Here is a 19,575-nt window from a genome sequence, read left to right as displayed (position 1 = left end):
ACTATAAAATGAGCTGTAAAAAGTGCATTTCTTCCGGTCACAGGGGAGAGCTGGGGCTGAGTGTCCAGCGTGCTGCCCAGCGTACCTTTGCGACACACACAGACAGACTGGTTGAATGAATGAATGAGCGCCAGGAAGGCAGGACGTCAGAGCGAAGCTGCCACTGCTCAGGGCACACCGAACTCCTCCCGGCTCCTCCTCTTGCCCTCTTTCAGACTCAGTGCCAAAGCCTACGCCAGCCGTGTATTTTTCTCCTCCCCCAGGCAGAGCCAAAGGAGCCCAGCACAGGGAAGGCACCCCAGAACCAAGTCCTGCAACTCCAAAAAGGGGGGGGGCAAAGAAGGAGGGAAGGCACTTGAGTCTCCAGCTACAGAATCCCCAAGGGCGTTGCCCTCACGGGCAGCCTGGATTGACAATCCACACCCTCTTCCTATTCTAAAGTACACAGTCAGTCCTGGGATGTCCGGAGGGGAGGAGGGGAAAGGGCGATGTCTGCTCCCGCCTCTGGGTAGAGAGAGCACAGTCCCTTCCCACTGGCCAGCTGACAGGAAGCTGTGAGGACTGAGTGGGACAGGCCCGGGAAAGAGTTCAGCGCGGCGCTTGGTGCTTAGTGCTTCGTACGTGGATACGACCTCATACATGTCCCTGCAAGTCTGCTTGAGCCCTCTCCTGGGAACAGTGGCACAAAGGAGAAAGAGTATGGGGACCAACATGGTGGTCTATGACATGGACTGAAATGACAATGACAAACACTGACACTGCAGGGTTTAGGGGTGAAAAAAGGTTTTTTTCCTCAGATAAGCTGAAGCTGAGATGATAAAGTGGAAGTGTATTCGGCAGTCAGTGGAACTTTGGAATGGGAGAGGTCAAGAGTAAAGAGTCACCTACAGGAGGTGACACTGGAAGCTGGGAGGGTTAGGTTTCCTGTAGAGATGAAGAGAGGAAGACGTGAAGAGAAGGGGGGGAGAGAGAGAGAGAGAGAAAGAGAGAGAGAGAGAAGGAGGGAGGGAGGGAGAGGGAGAAAGAGAAAGAGAAACAGGCCAACACAGCAGGGATGAACCAAAGAAGACAAAGAAGGAATTGAAAAGATGGAGAGAAGCCAGGAGAGTGGACCGCCACGGACAGTGGGAGGTAGAGTTTCAAGGACGGTTCCTGCTGGTGTCTGGTGTTACAGAGTCAAGGAGAAGGAATGGAGAAGACCAGGGCTCTGGCCATTACAAGTCATTATGACTACAAGAGCCAGGTTTTAGGAGGCAGGAGTGCAGCCTCAGAAGACGAAGGCCCCTAAAGGCACTGTTGGGATCCAGTTCTCCAAGTCAGAACTTCAAGAGTTCCCAAGTAACTGACATTACTTCTCGAGCTAGCTAGCTAAACTCCAACCATGTGGGAACCTGGCCTACTGTTTTTCATTCAGAAGAGCCCCGAATACTGCAAGTCTGTGTGACGTCATGTGAAGAGGCGGCTGGCTCACAGCAGCAGATCTCATCCTTTGCATCATTAGCTGCTCCAAAGACTCTTCCTGGGCTGACAATGATGCTTCACCTGGTGTTGATTTCTTTTTTTTAAATTTTGGAATAATCTCTAGGTACTCAACCCTGGTGTAAATAATGGGGGTGAGGGTGGGAGCAGCTGTGACTAGTTTGGAGAAAAGATGCCGATCTCTATGCAGGCTGGAGTGTGATCTGTAGGGAGAAGGGAGCAGTCTGTTTCTGTTCCACCCAAGCCTGAGAGCGATCACCAAGCAGGCCAGACCCTGCAGTGCTCGGAAGGACGATTCAGGACAGGATTCATCTGGGATGCTAAGGACCATACTGAACACCCAGCAGTTAGGAACACTGTGAAACTACAGTCAGAAAGAAGCAAGTGTCTGGAGAGAGAGAAAGAACAAAGCCTCACACAAACCGTAACCGAGCCAAATGCTTCAACTCCCAACCTAATTTAGCCACTTTCCCATCAGAAAAATCCCTAGGAGAAGAGAGAGTGTTACAGAAGGCTTAGTCAATCAGACCGCAAGGGGTGCAAATTTCCAAGGCAGTTCTGATGAGTGATGAGAAAGTCCAGTGGTATATTTCAACTCCCCTGGGAACACCTTTTAGAGAGATGATACCCGGGGATGTCAGAATTGTTATTTTTGTGGAAATGAAATCTGCTGCCAAGTTTTTATTTACCAAAATCTCTCACCTTAAAGGAAAAATACAAAGAAAAGTGCAAACACTCTAAAACTGTTACATACCGGGGTGGCGGGAGGGAGGATGGAAAAGGAAAACAAGGATGGTCTTGATACTTTTCTAGTCCAAGTAACAGAAGAAAAAAGCTCCAACTTTACGTGGCTGCAGACGATTTCCTGAGTGCGGTTCTACTTGGGAAGAGAGAGACAGTAAAAGTTGGAGTTGTTTTGAAGGACACAAGCTGTCCTGACATGATATAACCTATTACTCATATTTTTGCTGTGGGTTTTTTTTTTCTTTTTGTCTCTCTTCAATGTAACTTTGACAAGAACTATGGCTATCCCAATCTTATCTTCTTCCCTTATAATATCCCTCTTGAGCTAAACAGAGAAATATGACCCCCATTAGATGATCACTTCTTTGCCTTTTCTCAGTGAAAATCCCAGAATTCTTTCTCTTTCCCTCCTCTTGGCAGAGATGGGAAAGAGTTTGGAGTAGGTGATGTGTGGGAACAATCAGGAGACTTGGCAGAAATAGCGGAGACACCTGCACCAGATAGGGGTGGTTGGTATCACTCTATCTTCTCCAGCTAATGCCCACTCTGAAGGGGGAGCTTTCAGGATCGCTCCTTCCACCCACTCCTTCCTTCCTCCTCAAATATAACCACCTCCCCCCACTGCTAATTTTCAAATCGGCACAATGATTAATGACCCAGGCAAGCACTTAATTTCCTGTCCAGTAGTACAAGGCTGATTTCCAATAAAAGAACTCACTCAAGACAACTATTTCCTCTCTGCAGCTTCTAATCTTGTATTGAATTGTGGGCATTCTTCCCTCTCAGTGTGAAAGCAGAATCAAATTTTGAACTTCCATTTGGTGAATATTCCAAAGAATCACAGAAGGGACCTTAAAGGCAATGTAATTCGACCTCCTCTTCTCTTGCAATTCAAGCAGGACTTAAGAGGAAGGCTTTGCCTTACATCTTCTCTGTGCACTTGGTCAAGCAGCAAGTGAGGAGGGAATTACTATCATTAAAGCACACACCTTGGGTCCTCACTGGTCTCATTATGGAGTTACCTTTAATGAAAATCAATTTTATTTTTTAAAATTTATTTATTTTTGGCTGTGTTGGGCCTTCGTTGCTGCGCGCAGGCTTTCTCTACTTGCAGCGAGCGGGGGTTACTCTTTGTTGGGGTGCGCAGGCTTCTCATTGCGGTGGCTTCTCTTGTTGCGAAGCATGGGCTCTAGGTGGGTGGGCTTCAGTAGTTGTGGTGCACGGGCTCAGTAGTTGTGGCTCGCAGGCTCAGTAGTTGCGGCTCGTGGGCTCTAGAGCACAGGCTCAGTAGTTGTGGCGCATGGGCCTAGTTGCTCCACGGCATGTGGGATCTTGCCGGACCAGGGCTTGAACCCGCGTCCCCCGCACTGGCAGGTGGATTCTTAACCACTGTGCCACCAGGGAAGCCCGAAACAGTCAATTTTAAATTGGGAACTAATCACCATGGGAGAATACTTCTGCAATTATGGGCTCAGGCAAAACAAAACAAGTGTCAGTGAAACCCTTCAGATACAGCAACACAATTACCATGTTCAATTATCCAGGTCTCCTTAAACACCCACTGCAGATGTAATAAGTTGTCCTGATTTGAACTACATGTACCCATCACTTGTCTTATTTCTCAGAAATGCTGGATAGATAACTCCATTGCTTTCTGTGAAATGAATTCTGAAAGGCAGAGGTCCCTCAACAACATGCTAATGGCTGCATAATACAGTACCTTCTTTAGATGCATGATCTCCTATAGACAATTTTAATTACAATTCAGGAAGTGCTCCCTGGGTTGATGACGAAATTATCTGAAATTCATAAGGGAGGGTATGCAAGTGACAAGGAATGGGTTGTGTTGATGGTGGGTTGAGAGATGGCAGAGTGACCACAGAAGCAACAGAGCATGTTGGAAGCTGTGAACATTAACACTGGACTAAAAGTAATGAACGTGAAGTGAAACACCCCAGTGTATCTTTAGCTCTACTTACTAGTTGTGTATCCTTCCCTAAGTATTTTATTCTTTTTGAGGCTAAGTTTCCTTATCTGCAAACAAGCAATAATTAAGGCCTGCTGGAACATTGTAAAAATCGTATTAAATACTAGGCATGAAAGTACCAATCACACAGCACCTAGCAAATACTGGTGCTCTATAAATACTTCTTGAATTTAAGTATCTTAATTCCCTGACAATATACATTTTTTTTAGTTGAAACATCTTGATTGCCATAAACAACACAAACACAGGGATTTATAGCATTTTATTACTATAAAAGCTAGCATATAGCAACCATAGGATCCAACAAGTCAAATTTCCATTGGCTCTGACCTATTCCCCACTCAAATGCTCTGATGAACTAAAAATTAAATATGGGTCATAAACGGCCACAGAACTTAATGACATCAACTTGAACACTCTAATGAGGTGAAGCTTGAAGGCTAGAAAAAGCATGGACTTCAGACTAGAAGAGCTCTACCTGACCAGCAACACGACCTTAGATTATTTAACCTCCCTGAAACTTACCCTCCTCGTCTATAAAGTGAGAACCCTACCAGCGACTCCACAGGTCATTATGAGGATTACATAATATTAGCAGATGTAGGTAACACAGCCAGCTAGAATCAGCCCCTCAACTCAAAGTAGGCAACCAAAAATGGTAATTGCTAAAAATATGCAGTCCAGGGGTCTTTAGGTGAATACTATTTCTCTGTTTCCACTTATTTTATAAAACAACTGTTCTACCTACTGCACAGATTTGTCATGAAAATTCAGTGAGATAATCTAGAAGTTCAAAACTAGGAACCATTAAATGTCATCTCTATATTCAAGGCAAAGATACATTATACTTTCACACTGTCTCTAGGAAATCAATCCCTGGAAAACATGTTTGCTGTTTTTTTTAAAATTTTTTTTTCTTTTTGCGGTACGTGGGCCTCTCACTGTTGTGGCCTTTCCCGTTGCGGAGCACAGGCTCCGGACGCGCAGGCTCAGCGGCCATGGCTCACGGGCCCAGCCACTCCGCGGCATGTGGGATCTTCCCGGACCGGGGCACGAACCCGCATCCCCTGCATCGGCAGACGGACTCTCAACCACTGCGCCACCAGGGAAGCCCCATATGTTTTATTTTTAATGGACTGTTTTTAGCTCCAAAGGATGCCAGAATTGGGACTAACAAAGCTATATGCAATTTTGTTGTGCAGGACCAAATGGAGCTTTGGCTATAAACTTAAACTTCATCCACACAAGCCAAGGCAGATGGTGTTCACAATAAAATTTTTTGAAAAGTTACAATATGTCTGTAAGTATGGGCAATTAATACACATTTTGCACTACAATTCAGTATCTGGTATACAAGCTTGAAAGTGGTAATGCAGGAATATTCTGTAGCCCTGTGTGCGATTGCTCAGCTTATCCACTTATGGGTGCCTGAGGCCCACTGCTTCCCACCTACATTAGTCATAGGAAAGAAGGACAAGCTTCGCTTTCGTGACCTTTCAGATCCAGGTGATCTAAGGCAGAAAGTCACAGTTTCAAAACTAAAGTCTTCACTACACTTAATCCGATAATGAGTAGGGATATGAAGCTTCAAAATGGCCAAGAGCTAGAGAGCCAGAAGATACTTCCAAGGTTATGGGACGTCTTAGCAGGACGTTATTTTTCTACTGAAAACTCAATTTGTGCCCCATCCTTTCCCAGCCTAAAATTAGCGGGTGGTTTGCTCAATCATCACCCAGAGAACTCAGCCGGCCTACCACTCTCAAGTTGGACAGCACTTCTACTCTAGCTGGCTCTCTTGGAGACAGTATTTTGAATTTCCTTGGTTGAATGCAAAACACATTAGCTAACTAACCAAACAAACTGGAAGGAGGCATAACACAAGACCCAAACCTGGCAGACGTGATGACTGTGAAAACACTCTTAAATGCTACAGGGTGGTAGGGAATGTGACCCAGAGAGTGAAGGAGGTGATTTCTTTAGAGTTTCAATATTTATTTGTCCATAAATATAGTCACCCATAATGTAGAACTAGAAAGGAATGGACAGCAAACCTAAATTCCTCTGGCTTGAAAGAGCCACAGCCCCAGAGGGGTCAAGGCAAGCATATAATCTGGTAAAAATTTTTATTTCTCCTATACTGAATTCAGGTAGGAGTTCTGTAAATATTCATTTTCATATTCATTCATACTCTCTCTCTTTTCCCCTCCCTCCTCCTTTAGAAATGAGATGTTACGGAACAAGGGGTTAGGGAAGGAGGGGAAAGGCTCAATATAAAATGAGAAGACCTAGGTTCAACCCAGCCGCTTAATGGCCATCAATCTGGCATAAAAGCTAATATAGGGGCCTCCGTTTCCTCAACTATAAAATGGGAAAAAAACATGAGATGCTGATTTCTGGGGGTGAGTGCATGCACCTTGTTTTTGAAACACAATGCAAACTACAAAACAAAACAAGGAAACCATGATGCTTAAATACCTCTAAAACAACAGCAAAGCTCCTGAACTTTATGTAAGTAACAAAGACCTCTGGTTCTTTAAGGCTCTTTTGGATATTTTGGGCACCTTACATATAAGCTCTAGATGATCGGACTAGAATCTGAACCTCACGCAGAGGCTGTCTTTTATAAACCTGCAGCACTTCAGAGCTTTCCTGGAGCAGGCAACAGCACAGGCAAGGGCAGCTTACTGGGTATGATGGTTGATCATGTTGTGTGTCAACTTGGCTCAGGCACGGTTCCCAGATGCTTGGTCAAACACTATTCTAGATATTTCTGTGAAGGCATTTTTGGGGATGGGATTAACAGTTAAATCAACAGACTGAGTAAAGTAGATTGCCCTCCATGATGCGGGTGGCCCTCACGCAATCCCTCGAGAAATTAGACTGAGGTTTTCCAAAGAAGGGGGATTCTGCCAGCCATCTGCCTTTGGAAGCAAATGGCAGCTCCTCCGTGGGCCTCCAGCCTCCAGCTTTTGGACTTGCCAGCCTCCACAACTGCATGAACCAATTTCTTACTATCAACCAACCAACCAATCTCTATTTTACACACACACACACACACACACACACACCTTATTGGTTCTGTTTCTCTGGAGAAGCCTAACATACTGAGCTTCACCCTTCTTAATTTTATTTAACACTAAACCATGAAAATTTATTATGTCCTTTGCTTCCATACCAGTTGCTGATGTGAAGGCTCGTCCTGTAGCCCATGATGATGGTTAAAGCATACCTGCTATGATTCCTGCACACCTACTAGGTGAAAACACTGTCCTAGTGCTGCAGGCAGATCTCGGAGGGCAGCATTCACATTTCTGTACGTAAGAGTTTCTCTGCAGGCCTCTAAGAAAAACTTCTGAAATAAAAAAAATGCTTGAGGAGCTATCTTTGGGGGCTCCAAGATATCTGGATACAACTAAAAATCCTTGGCAGAAATGACAATACCCTTAAAAATGCAGCAGCTCCCCTTCCTTCCAGTGTCACTGCTGCCAGGTCCTCATAGAGCCTAGGGGCTCCCCACACCGACCTGGTGGGTTTTCTGAAACACCCCTTTCCTTCTCAGTTTGGCAACTGCTGTGCTAGGCATGGGGGATAGAATGGTGGGTGATATGGACAGTCTTAGCCTCTCAGAGGTTCTCGTCAAGTGATGGGGTGTCAATCACTAAACAAACACTCAAAGAAATACGTAATTACAACTTGGATAAATGCTGTTTAAAAAAAAAAAAGTTCTATGAGGTCAAGGGGATCTGGCCTTGTCTAAGGGGCCAATAAAAGGACTTCCTGAGAAATCACTCTGACCTGAGACCTGAAAGATGAGCAGAGGTCAGGCTGCAGGAAATGAGAAGACTGGGGTGACTGGGGTCAAGAAGAGCAAAGGCAAGAAAAGTAGCGTAAGATGAAGTTACTAATAGACAGGGGCCTGTCATACAGTGCTTTGCAGGCAATAGTAAGAACTTCCCCCAGATATCCTTGGATCTTTTTTCCCCCTTTTCTTTAAAACTTTCTTCTAAATTTATGTGTTGTAAAAGTAAAGCATATTTATTATACCGACTCAACAATAGAGAGAAAAATTAATTAACTGTTAATTAACAGAGGAAAACACAGAGTACTTACTAGGTGCTAGGCACCTGCCAAATGCTTTCATGCTACTATTAACCCTACAATACAAAGAAGTTTAAGTTACCTGCCCAAGGCCACAGAGTTAGCAAGTGCGTGCTGGATGTGGACCCAAGCAGTCTAGCCCTAGAGTCCGGCTCTTAGCCACCATGCTAAGGCCACAAATCGGCCCTGCCTCTGACCCTACTCCGTTAAGGACTGATGTAAAGTGTTTTACATATCCTTGTGTAGGTTTCTCTGTGCTCAAATATGTAAAATCAACTAGATAAGAGAAAATAGACATATATTGGAATTTGTTTCCAGCAAAAGGGAGATTTTGATATTTCTCTTAAAAGCAAACAGAAGCCCCTTGAGTTTGTTTAACACGGCAGTAAGGCAATCAGATTTGTACAGTGGACCTTGAACAACACAGGTCTGAAATGCATGGGCCCACTAATACATGGATTGTTTTTCAATAAATACGTACTACAACATCCGTGGTTGGTTGAATCTGCAGAACATCGGATATGAAGGGCTGACTATAAAGTTATACGTGGATTTTCCACTCCGTGGATAGTTGGCAGCCCTGACCCCAACTGTATTTTATTTTATTTTATTTTTTGGCCATGCCGTGCAGCATGTGGGATCGTGGTTCCCTGACCAGGGATCGAACCCAAGTGCAGTCTTAACCACTGGACCCGCCAGGGAAGTCCATCCCAACTGTATTTTACAAAGATTCTCACACTCTGGCTCCCAAATGGAGGATAGGGATAGGGTGCGGCAGGGAGGGGTAGAGGGGAGAAGCTTAGGAGCCTACTGCAATCCTTGGGCATATGAGACCACATTTTCTTTATCCATTCATCTGTCAATGGACATTTAGGTTGTTTCCAAATCTTGCCTGTTGTGAATATTGCAATGAACACTGGCATGCTAGTATCTCTTCAAAATCCTGATCTCAATTCTTTTGGATAAATACACAGAAGTGAGATTGCTAGATCATATGGTAGTTCTATTTTTAATTTTTTGAGGAATCTCCATACTATTTTCCATAGCAGCTGTACCATTCTGCACTCCCATCAATATTGTGCAAGGTTCCAATTTCTCTACATCCTCACCAACACCTGTCTATTATTTTCTTGATAACAGCAATTCTAGCAGGTATGAGGTGATTTCTAACTGTGGTTTTGATTTGTATTTCTCTAAAGATGAGTGACACTATCTGCTCATATACCTGTTGGACATTTATATTTCTTCTTTGGAGAAATGCCTATTCAAGTATTTAGCCCATTTTAAAATCAGGTTTTTTGCTATGGAGTTGTAGGAGTTCCTTATCCTTTGCGCATTTTGGAAATTAACCCCATATCTGATATATGATTTGCAAATATTTTCCTCCATTCCGTAGGTTGCCTTTTCACTCTGCTGATGGTTTCCTTTGCTGTGTTGAAGCTTTTAAATTTGATGTAGTCCCACTTGTCTATTTTTGCCTTTGTTGTTCTTTTAGTGTCATATCAATGAAACCACTGACAAGACCAATGTCCAGAAGCTCTTCCTCTATGTTTTTTTTCTAGAAGATTTATAGTTTCAGGTCTTATGTTTAAGCCTTTAATCCACTTTGAGTTGAATTTTGTGTATAGTGTAATATAAGGATCCAATTTCATTTATTTGCATGCGGGTATCTAGTTTTCCCAGCACCATTTATTGAAGTAACTATCCTTTTCCTATTGTGTATTCTTAGCACTATTGTCAAAGGTCAGTTGATTGTATATGCGTGGGTTTATTTCTAGGCTCTTTATTCTGTTCCATTGGTTTATATGTCTATCTTTATGCCAGTACCATACTGTTTTAATTACTGTAGCCTTGTAATATATTTTGAAACCAGGAACTGTGATGCCTCCAGCTTTGTTCTTCCTTCTCAAGCTTGATTTAGCTTTGTACAGTCCTTTGTGGTTCCATATGAATTTTAGAATTTTTCACATGAGCACTTTAAAAACAAGCTGGTTAAAAGAAAACAAAGCAAAACCTGTACTTCATATAATCAATCTGATATGTTCCAGATTATTATATATTTTAGTGTAACAGATTACCATTTACCTAACAAGCATTTACTCATCTTCATAGGAAACAGTGGTTGCCATCTTTAGCACTGTCTAGAGCCATCTGAGCAGTTAGAATGTATGTCCAAGTGTCAGCAAGCCACCCACTCCCTAGCAGCCTGCCAAGGGCGGCAGTCCAGGATATTCACAGGCACCTCCCACTCCCAGCTCTTCCGCCCAATGCTTGAATACACAGGGCTGGTGTCTGATTCCCTTCCAACCCAAGCACTTGGGTGGGGCCGGGCCAGGGTGGGGAGTGTGTGTCACAGTGTGACCCCTCCTGGTCACACTGGCAGTCTTTGTATCAATTCTGTTCTGTTTCTGCTAAGGTTCAGACCTCCAGGGGCCTGTGTGCATCCTACTCTGGTCTTCTCACATCTACCCTGGAGGAAGTCTTGGAAGTGCCCAGCTTGATAAGTGGTGTTAATACCACCTCTGCATTATACTCACACAACTGTGCTGCCTCCCTTGTCCCACCTCCAGACCCCAACTGTCAGCCTGTCTCTTTTGCATATGATCTCTTTTTGGACCCAGACATCCAACTGGACTTAGATTGAAAAGGCTATATTTTTGTTGAAACCTGGTCCCGTACTGCTAGCTTCTTCACAGAAATTATCAATGATTATGTCTAATCACACTAAGTGGGGAAAAAAGTAACTACTCACTATGCTGAATAAACAGCAATTTACTATATCTAGAAATGCCTAATAATTTGAATAAGTTTTGGGAAATTAAATTATACTGGTAAAAATTAAGCTTAAAGATTACTGATACAAAAACCATTTTCAAAATAAGACATTACCAGATGATAAAAAACATGCATACTTATATATAAATTTGTAATACTGAAGTAACAGATCAGACAGCTAATGAATAGTCTACAATAAAACAGTCTATAGTCCATAAGCAAACCAGAAAAGTAAAATGTATGAGCAAGTCAAACACAGGCACAGAGTACAGTCAACTCTCTCTTTTTTTTTTTTTTTTGCGGTACGCGGGCCTCTCACTGTTGTGGCCTCTCCCGTTGCGGAGCACAGGCTCCGGACGCAGCACAGGCTCAGTGGCCATGGCTCACGGGCCCAGCCGCTCCGCGGCATGTGGTATCCTCCCGGACCGGGGCGAGCCCGTGTCCCCTGCATCGGCAGGCAGACTCTCAACCACTGCGCCACCAGGGAAGCCCCAGTCAACTCTTGATTATCCAGGGACAGATTAATTACAAGGTCATGGCATTTGGACAAGGTTAAAATGACTACAAATAAGTGAAATGTCTATGTACTAGAAGACCATTGTTAGGAATCCAGTATTACTACCACAGCATGGGAAGTCCTCTCCAGCAATCACATTTCATCTCATTTAATTTTTGAAATCTAAACCAACACTAAAATTTAGCAAAATTTTCAACTGCTAATTAGAAATATCATTCAGTGATAAACTAGAAAAAATTATGATATGAAAAAAGATAAAGGACATATTAATTCCATTTTAATCAATACTGAGTTCTTAAAATAGACTACAAAAATAGGAAAGCTTTTAGCACATCTTCTCACTACAATCTTGATAAGGCAATGCTAATTTGGTGAAACTGGCAACGAGCACAGAATTGGTCTAAATGTTAGATGTCCTTTCCACTACGGTTATACTGTCTACTTTATAGTATACTCTGGGTTGGTTTCATTTTAACTCTGTGTTGGGTTAAAGTCTGGGAGTCCCCACATAAATTGCAACGTTTACCAAAAGCTGAAAATCATATCAATATCAACATACTGCATAATTTAAACATAACTGAAGAAGCTAAGTCAAGCGAGTATAGAATTTTAAATTAACAACAGACAGAGGCCCCCTTATGGAAAATAAAATCATTGACCTTAAATGGTTTAGATCTACAAAAACAAACTCCCAATACAACTGGACCATCCTTTTATGAGAATTCCTTTAAGTATTCTGCATACGTTTCATCAATATAAAGCAAATCCTCTTAGAAAGTGATAGATATTGTTAGAGGTAACTTAGTACATGAAAATGTGTCCAAGTCCTGGTTGATGGTTCTTTTGTTTCAGATCACATATAAAAATAAAATTCCAATACACCCAAAGAGTTTGGGCTTTCCTTTGGGGTCAGGAGAACAAATGGTTTATTGTTCTGTTTATTTTTTTTAGTGCATTAATGTTATGGGAATCAGAGAAATGATTGACTGATTACTCCCTGGTTGTGTTTCAGACGTTGAAAAGTAAAGAGATGTGGAATCACTGGATTTTGGAGAACTTAACAGAATATGATTCAAGAACTTTCACTGAGGTTCCCCAAACACAAACTTAGCATTAGAAGAATGTTGATAAAGCAGAGTTGAATTGCAGGGGACAACAAGCTTTGCAGAAGGCGGCAGGTCTGAAAAGCACTTCCCCCAAAAGGGAAGGAGGTCATCACCGGGTTAAAGAGAAGGGAAGAGACAGGGTGTCAGCACCATCTCAATTCAGTTAGTTCAGCTCAATCTGGTCTTGGCTTCGTTCACGCTACATTTCTGTTTGGAGAGAATCTGGAGAAGTCTGCATATAAACCCCCGCTACGAGAGCCAGGTTTGAGGCCTTTAATTTATGTAACTATGCATACATTGTGTCTCCAGACTGCTAGCAGTGTGCATCCAAGAATAAAAAAAAAGAAGCGACCTTAAGACGATTCAAGATAAAAAGAAATTGTTGAGAGAATAAAAGATTAAAGTTTAGTAGCAAGAACATTAAAAACAACGGACCAACACACATAGTGCGGTTCTGGCCTGTGGAAAGCACTGCTCCGCAACCAAGGAACTAGCCTCCTGTCCTTGTGCAGCAAGACCCTCTCAGGACTCCAGGTGGCTGCTTGTGAACAAAGAAACAAAAGGGAGCTCACGGCGGAAATAAGGAGACAAGAGAAATATGAAATGGAACCAAATTTAGAAAAGCAATCTTTTCAAAGGTGAACGGAGGCAACTGTACTCACTGGATAATAGGGGATGAGTTTGGGTCAATTTGAAGGGACTGGAAGAGAGGAACTCTTTTCTTCTTTAGAAACTGCCATAGGATGCACAAAACAAACAACTACTTTAACTGAAATCACAGGAAAAGACCAAATGGATGTCAATTAAAAAAATATTTATGGGGCTTCCCTGGTGGCGCAGTGGTTGAAAGTCCGCCTGCCAACGCAGGGGACATGGGTTCATGCCCCGGTCCGGGAAGATCCCACATGCCGCGGAGCAGCTGGGCCCGTGAGCCATGGTCGCTGAGCCTGCGCGTCCGGAGCCTGTGCTCCGCAACGGGAGAGGCCACAACACTGAGAGGCCCACATACCGCAAAAAAAAAAAAAAAATATATATATATATATATATATATATATTTATGTATTTTGTGCAATGGATAAAATTGGAAATGAGTACAATGGAAAAAGGAGTACAACAGGGTTTATGAGAGAGGTTCTGTCCCTACCCTAGAGAGGTAACAGTGATTTTGAAAACAGCACAACTGAACCTGGGGCTAGCAGACACTTATCCTGGTGCTCCTTTCATGCCAGGTAACTACTTCCTTAGTCTGATGACCTCGACAATGTTCCATTACATAAACATGCCTGAAAAAATTCACTAATTGTGATCTATCACTGTCATGAATTAACTTCCGGGAAGGTAGGATCTGGAAGTCTGACCCAGTAGGACATTCTAGCTCTGCAAATTCACTCCTGACATTCCAGAGAACATGACAGGGAGTTCTACCACAGGAAGGAAACACTGGTTGAGGCCTCCTTGCTAATTTGAAAACTACTTTTGGAATCTGCAATTATTTCTTAAAATAGAGGTTTAAAAATCTCTGAATTCAAACTAGATTTTAATTTGCCTAGTTTAAAACTGTTTTGAAACTTTCGTAAAAAGCCACGAGGAAATGCTCTAGAAATTATCAAAAGGCTACATTATGCTGCTTGATGAGAAAGAAAGGCAGAGGGCCAGGGTTTTGCCTGTGATTAACAATACTTGTCTTAGATTTGGCTAGTGGATCTGTCTCAAGAAGTTCCATTCTTTTGAATGAATCAAAACGGGGTGATGACAAGAAAACTATCCATACTTCACATTACCATAAATGAAATGAAAAGTAGGCAACAGGCAACCTCAGCATAGAAAGTCAACCAGAGTTCAATTTAAACATGAATATTAAGGAAAATCCTCCTTTCCACTTTGTAAATATGTAATCTACCCACTCAAATAGGATATAAAAAGAATCAAATATATTTACAATATAAATAACTATTAGCTGGTACTTAATTTTTTCGGCTAATTAGGTCATTAATGAACATTAACTGCAAGAAATCCATGTAAACATCATCTGTTTGGTGTGTACAAAGAATTCTGTCTGAGGACAAATATATTTCACAGAATTTATCATATTTAGTCCATTTCCCAACACATAAACTGTCCAAATGTAGTAGATATAAAATAAAACAGATTTTATTTTAAACCTTCGTTATCATAAAACTGAACTTACACACATTTTAAATGTTGGAAGGACTGAAATTTTCATGGTCCTCGTAACTTCTCCATAAAGTTTACCAGGACAGGTATATATAAAGTTAAACTACTCCCTTCAAATGCAGCCATTTCTCTAAATAATCTTTTAAAATTGTCAGGTTTTTCTAATGTTTATGGCTTACAGGCCAAAATCACTTATTAAATAACTAGAAATAACCATCTACAGCACAGTGATTTCCAATCTAGCCAAGAACTAAGAAGTACTGTAAGATATCTAAGAATTCTGTACACTGAGTAACGTCTACCTATGTCTTTCCAAATACAGGTAGAGGCCATTGTTATTTGTAAAAATTTGAAAATCAAGAACTATATTAAAATAAATATACTGGATTATAAATATAGATATGAAATAAGCAGTTGATGAATGAGGGAATACTAAATTAATACAATTTCAATTTACTAAACTAGCAAATCTTATTGGTTTCACCACCTGATAAACTTTTGGTCATTCTGTATTTTCTTAACCAACAAATACAAAATGGATCATGGGCTTGTAAACCGTCATGGTGTTAAAAATGGATCCTTGATTTTGAAAAGGTAGCATGAAGTATTGAAAACAAGGCATGCTTTTTTAATCCAACCCGAAAACTTCAATGAGCTCTAAAAGGACATTTGCTCGAGTCCAGGGAATGTGGAACACAGCATGAGAAATGTGAACATTCTTGGTAAACTGACATCATCATGACAACTTTGGCAGGGCTCCAAGTGTCTGAATCAGAACTGAGTCTTGTTTATGAAGTGGGAGACAGAAAACTTGGGCTTTCTGATTTACACCTTGGCAACCAGTAGAGATAGTTAAAAGAAAGGGAACACTTTTTATGTACAGTAACTGGTAAGTTTCAGTAAAGAAATGGGAAAAGGAGAAAAGGAAGCTATTTGAAAAGTTTAAAACTGACCCCCCCCTTCTTCAGAATGAGTCATTCAGAGTGTCTCTCCTCTCTAAATATACATACACACAGAGACTTAAAAAAAGCCTATTTATGAAAGTAATATAACCACTTTACAATTTAGAAAGTAAGAATAAAATAACCCATAACAGTTCAAATTCAACAGAACTACCCTGATTAGGATTTTTGGCTAATAGTACCTTCTTGCCCCAACTGCTTTAAGTCAGGGTCTTTAAGATATTAAGTATGGACCCAAAGACATTTAAATTTGGTATAAGGAAGAATAAACATTTCTACTCAAACTTGTGGATGTCAATACTTCTGCCAATACATGAGGTCTAGCTGTTACTACTTCAAACTAAAGATAAGACCCCTTCTCTCTAAGAAATGTGAAGAGAGTTTTTAAATGCAGTTTTAAAAATAGCTTTAAATGTCAAATAAACTCACAGTTCGTGAATCACTTCTTAAAGTTCTTGTTTGGATGTTTGTCCTTTATTTTAGCAAACTATACATTGAAGAGTTTTCATTTCTACTTTATACAATCAAAAGGTAATGTGAGTTTTAAAAACGTGAAAGTTCATACTGGAGAAGCAAACCAAGTGATAGCCTTCTAATTTCAAAATACGCATAAAACCCCACTGGTCAAGGTTTTACATTTCTGTGCCACATTAAGTTTTATGGTCTATCAGGAATGCAAAGCATGATGTTTCAATAAAATTGTGATTTATTAGATAAGTTCCTGCTTTTTTGATAAATGTACTTTGGTTTTGAATGGTATCCCTATTTTTAACTGGAAAGAGAGCAAACATTAGCAAAAGAGTTTGTGAGAAAGCTGGCACAGCATTTTTCTAGAAACCTGTATCTTAATTTCTTAGTCTTTTAGTTAAACTTCTGGTACTTCTGTCCCCTCAAGTTTAAATTTTACAGTGCACTGTTGTTATTTCCTTACATCATTAAAAAAAAAAGAGTTTAAAGTAATCAATGACACTATTTTAATATAACTAGGAAGTAATTTTCATTCAACTGTGTTAAGTCAGAAAGGAGTACTCAGGCACCATATGAAATGCATTTGAGTTCCTCAGTCATATATCCCTTTTAATCACAATTAGATATTCACTTTCTTGGCTCTCCAATGGTTTGAAAAGGTTATCTTTAGATTTATTACTCATTAATCTGACTCAAATTTATCAGTAGAGAAGACTTATGTAAAACTATTGATATAAGCAGGAGAGCAACAATTAACAGTTCTTGGCCCTAATTCAACTCTGATATAAATAATACATTAATAAAGGTTCGGACATTTTGCAAGAAAAGCTTTACAGTGGGGATTAAAGGGCCTGCATGACACAAGTTTCACACAATTCAACCAAGTTCACGAATATACACTTCATTTAGCCATGAGTTTAACCTTGAGAAGTGTAGAGATAATTAGGTTCAAGGATGACCTTAAACATTCAATGTCCTGGAAACCTGGTTAATAAACATTCTAGGTAACATCCTGAAAAATGAAAATGTAAGTGCTTCTAAAGCAATACCTTCTCTCTTTTTTTTTTTTCAGGCCTTTTACTGGAACAGAAAATATCACTAACCTAAAAAACCCAAATTTTGCTCGGCATGACTCGATGCCACAGTTCAAGCCTGACCAGCTACCCTACATTAAAATTCTCAGTACATTCTTTGAAAAGATGGATTAAAATACCAGTTTCTAGGCCATAAAGAAATGCCTATGAAAGGGAATCTTTTCTTCAGTGTAGGTACACAGCTGTTGATATGCAGATTTATGGAATTCTGTGTGTCTGAAATACATGTTTGTTTGTGCAAACGCATCACGTCTAAAATGCCCAAATTTAAACGGAAAAATACTACAAATTAAAATGATTAAAAAGTGCTTTTAGAGCCAAAAATTCTCAATGTTTAAAGCAAAACCGGTAACTCTTTTCCTTCTCAACCCCCATCCCAAACAAAGCCCTTTTGAGCAGCTGCAGGATACACTCTTATCAGAAACAGGCAGGCACCAAATTACAAATGTATGGTTATTCCAAAAGTTCATTTACTAGTCAGTTCTTCAAAACTTTAACGTCTTCCCAGAGAAACAAGATGAAAATTGGGGATTAAGCTGCCAGATCAGCACACAAAACCTGATTTAAAACATAACAGTACTGAGACAGGGCCAAGAGTTCTAGAGAACACTGATTTAGGGTTGGCCTGGGGTGCACCTTCTTGTGCTGCCATGCTGGTCTGAGAGCAGGGAATCCTGTCCTCCTCACTGTGGGCCCAGAACTCTGCCAGTGCCAGTCACTACTAGAGGATTTGGGGGTCTATGTTCCATAAGGCAAGGCTGGGGAGTAGCCTCTAAGAGACCACATTTTCAGGAGATGAGGGACAGAATCAGGCATTTGGGGATGACAAGCTGAATGGGAGCGTGGGAGGAGTTGGCGAGGGGTTAGGGAGGTGAGATGGAGTAGAAAGTGAAATACTGGTTAGCCAAAAAGTTCCTTCGGGTTTTTCCATTACTAAAAACCCGAAGGAACTTTTTGGCCAACCTACTAGAAAGAGGAGGGGGGCAGGGTCTAGGGGTAGGCTAGTGAGGACTGATACGAGTGAGAGTTTACCTCCCTCCTTTTTGTGGATCAACTTTCTCTTTCCCCAGGATTAAAAAGACCAGACCTGTGAGCATCTGTGATTATGAGGGAAGGCAAAAGTCTCCATGGAAAATGGGTTTAGAAGGATGAGAGTGGAGGATGGAGAATTCCACGTTGATTTGGGATCTGTAGAAGAAGAAACTCTCTAGCTGTGACCATGGGATAGAGGAACTCTCAATTTCTTCCCTTTGGGAATTGCTGCTAATATGTACGTGGTATAAATTCAGACCACGAAGGGACTCAGAATGTAAATAACAAAGCAAATGAGTTCAATTATTTCTTTTATTAATAGAAGACCAACTCACACTAAATCTTTCAATTATAAATTTCCATATGCCAACTAGATGATCTGTTGCTTCTGACAGAGCAGAGTTTTTAGAAGAGTCAGATGTTAATATGGAAATAAAAGGTATACTGATTTTTTATTTAGAATGAGACCCTATATGTACATCTTTTTTCACTGATTTTTATTCCATTTATGTTAAATTAATATTTTTAAATGTCCTGGATATAAAGAAATGTACAAACAAGTTCTAATCAGATGCTAATAGAATCGAAAGCATTTAGTTTTTTCAATAAAAGTTTTTTCAGGATCCCACATGCCACGGAGTGGCTGGTCCTGTGAGCCATGGCCGCTGAGCCTGTGCTCCACAACGGAAGAGGCCACAGCAGTGAGAGGCCCGCGTACTGCAAAAAAAAAAACAAAAACAAAAAAACCCCTATAGTTCCCATCTTTTCTGGATATATGCACAGGAGTGGAATTGCTGGATCATACAGTAATTCTATTTTTAGTTTTTTAAGGAACCTCCATAATGTTCCCCATAGTGACTGCACCAATTTACATTCCCACTAACAGTACAGAAGGGTTCCCTTTTCGCCACACTCTCTCCAGCATTTATTATTTGTAGACTTCTTTAAAAATATATTTATTTTTAGCTGTGTTGCGTCTTTGTTGTTGTGCGTGGGCCTTCTCTAGTTGTGGTGAGCAGGGGCTGCTCTTCGTTGCAGTGTGCGGGCTTCTCATTGTGGTGGCTTCTCTTGTTGCAGAGCATGAGCTCTAGGCGCGTGGGCTTCAGTAGTTGTGCCATGTGGGCTCAGCTGTTGTGGC

At 41.1% G+C, this 19,575-nt stretch overlaps 1 protein-coding gene across 4 annotated transcripts in view; it reads right to left on the bottom strand.

Moving 5' to 3' along the window:
• The window catches only part of GAREM1 (GRB2 associated regulator of MAPK1 subtype 1), a 207,979-nt gene that overhangs the window by 77,913 nt on the left and 110,491 nt on the right, over positions 1–19,575 (bottom strand). The window contains exon 1 of one of the 4 annotated variants that reach the window (XM_032603233.1): positions 2,234–2,312. The exons of the other annotated variants lie outside the window; for them this stretch is intronic. The gene's annotated coding sequence lies outside the window, so the exon portion shown is untranslated. Of the gene's footprint in view, positions 1–2,233; positions 2,313–19,575 lie in introns of those variants that run through there. 4 annotated transcript variants of the gene reach the window in all.

This window comes from Phocoena sinus, chromosome 14, assembly GCF_008692025.1.
Source record: "Phocoena sinus isolate mPhoSin1 chromosome 14, mPhoSin1.pri, whole genome shotgun sequence".
In the NCBI taxonomy this organism is placed as follows: domain Eukaryota; kingdom Metazoa; phylum Chordata; class Mammalia; order Artiodactyla; family Phocoenidae; genus Phocoena; species Phocoena sinus.
Note: the sequence above shows the minus strand (reverse complement) of the source record. Positions and strands in the feature narration are given on the sequence as shown.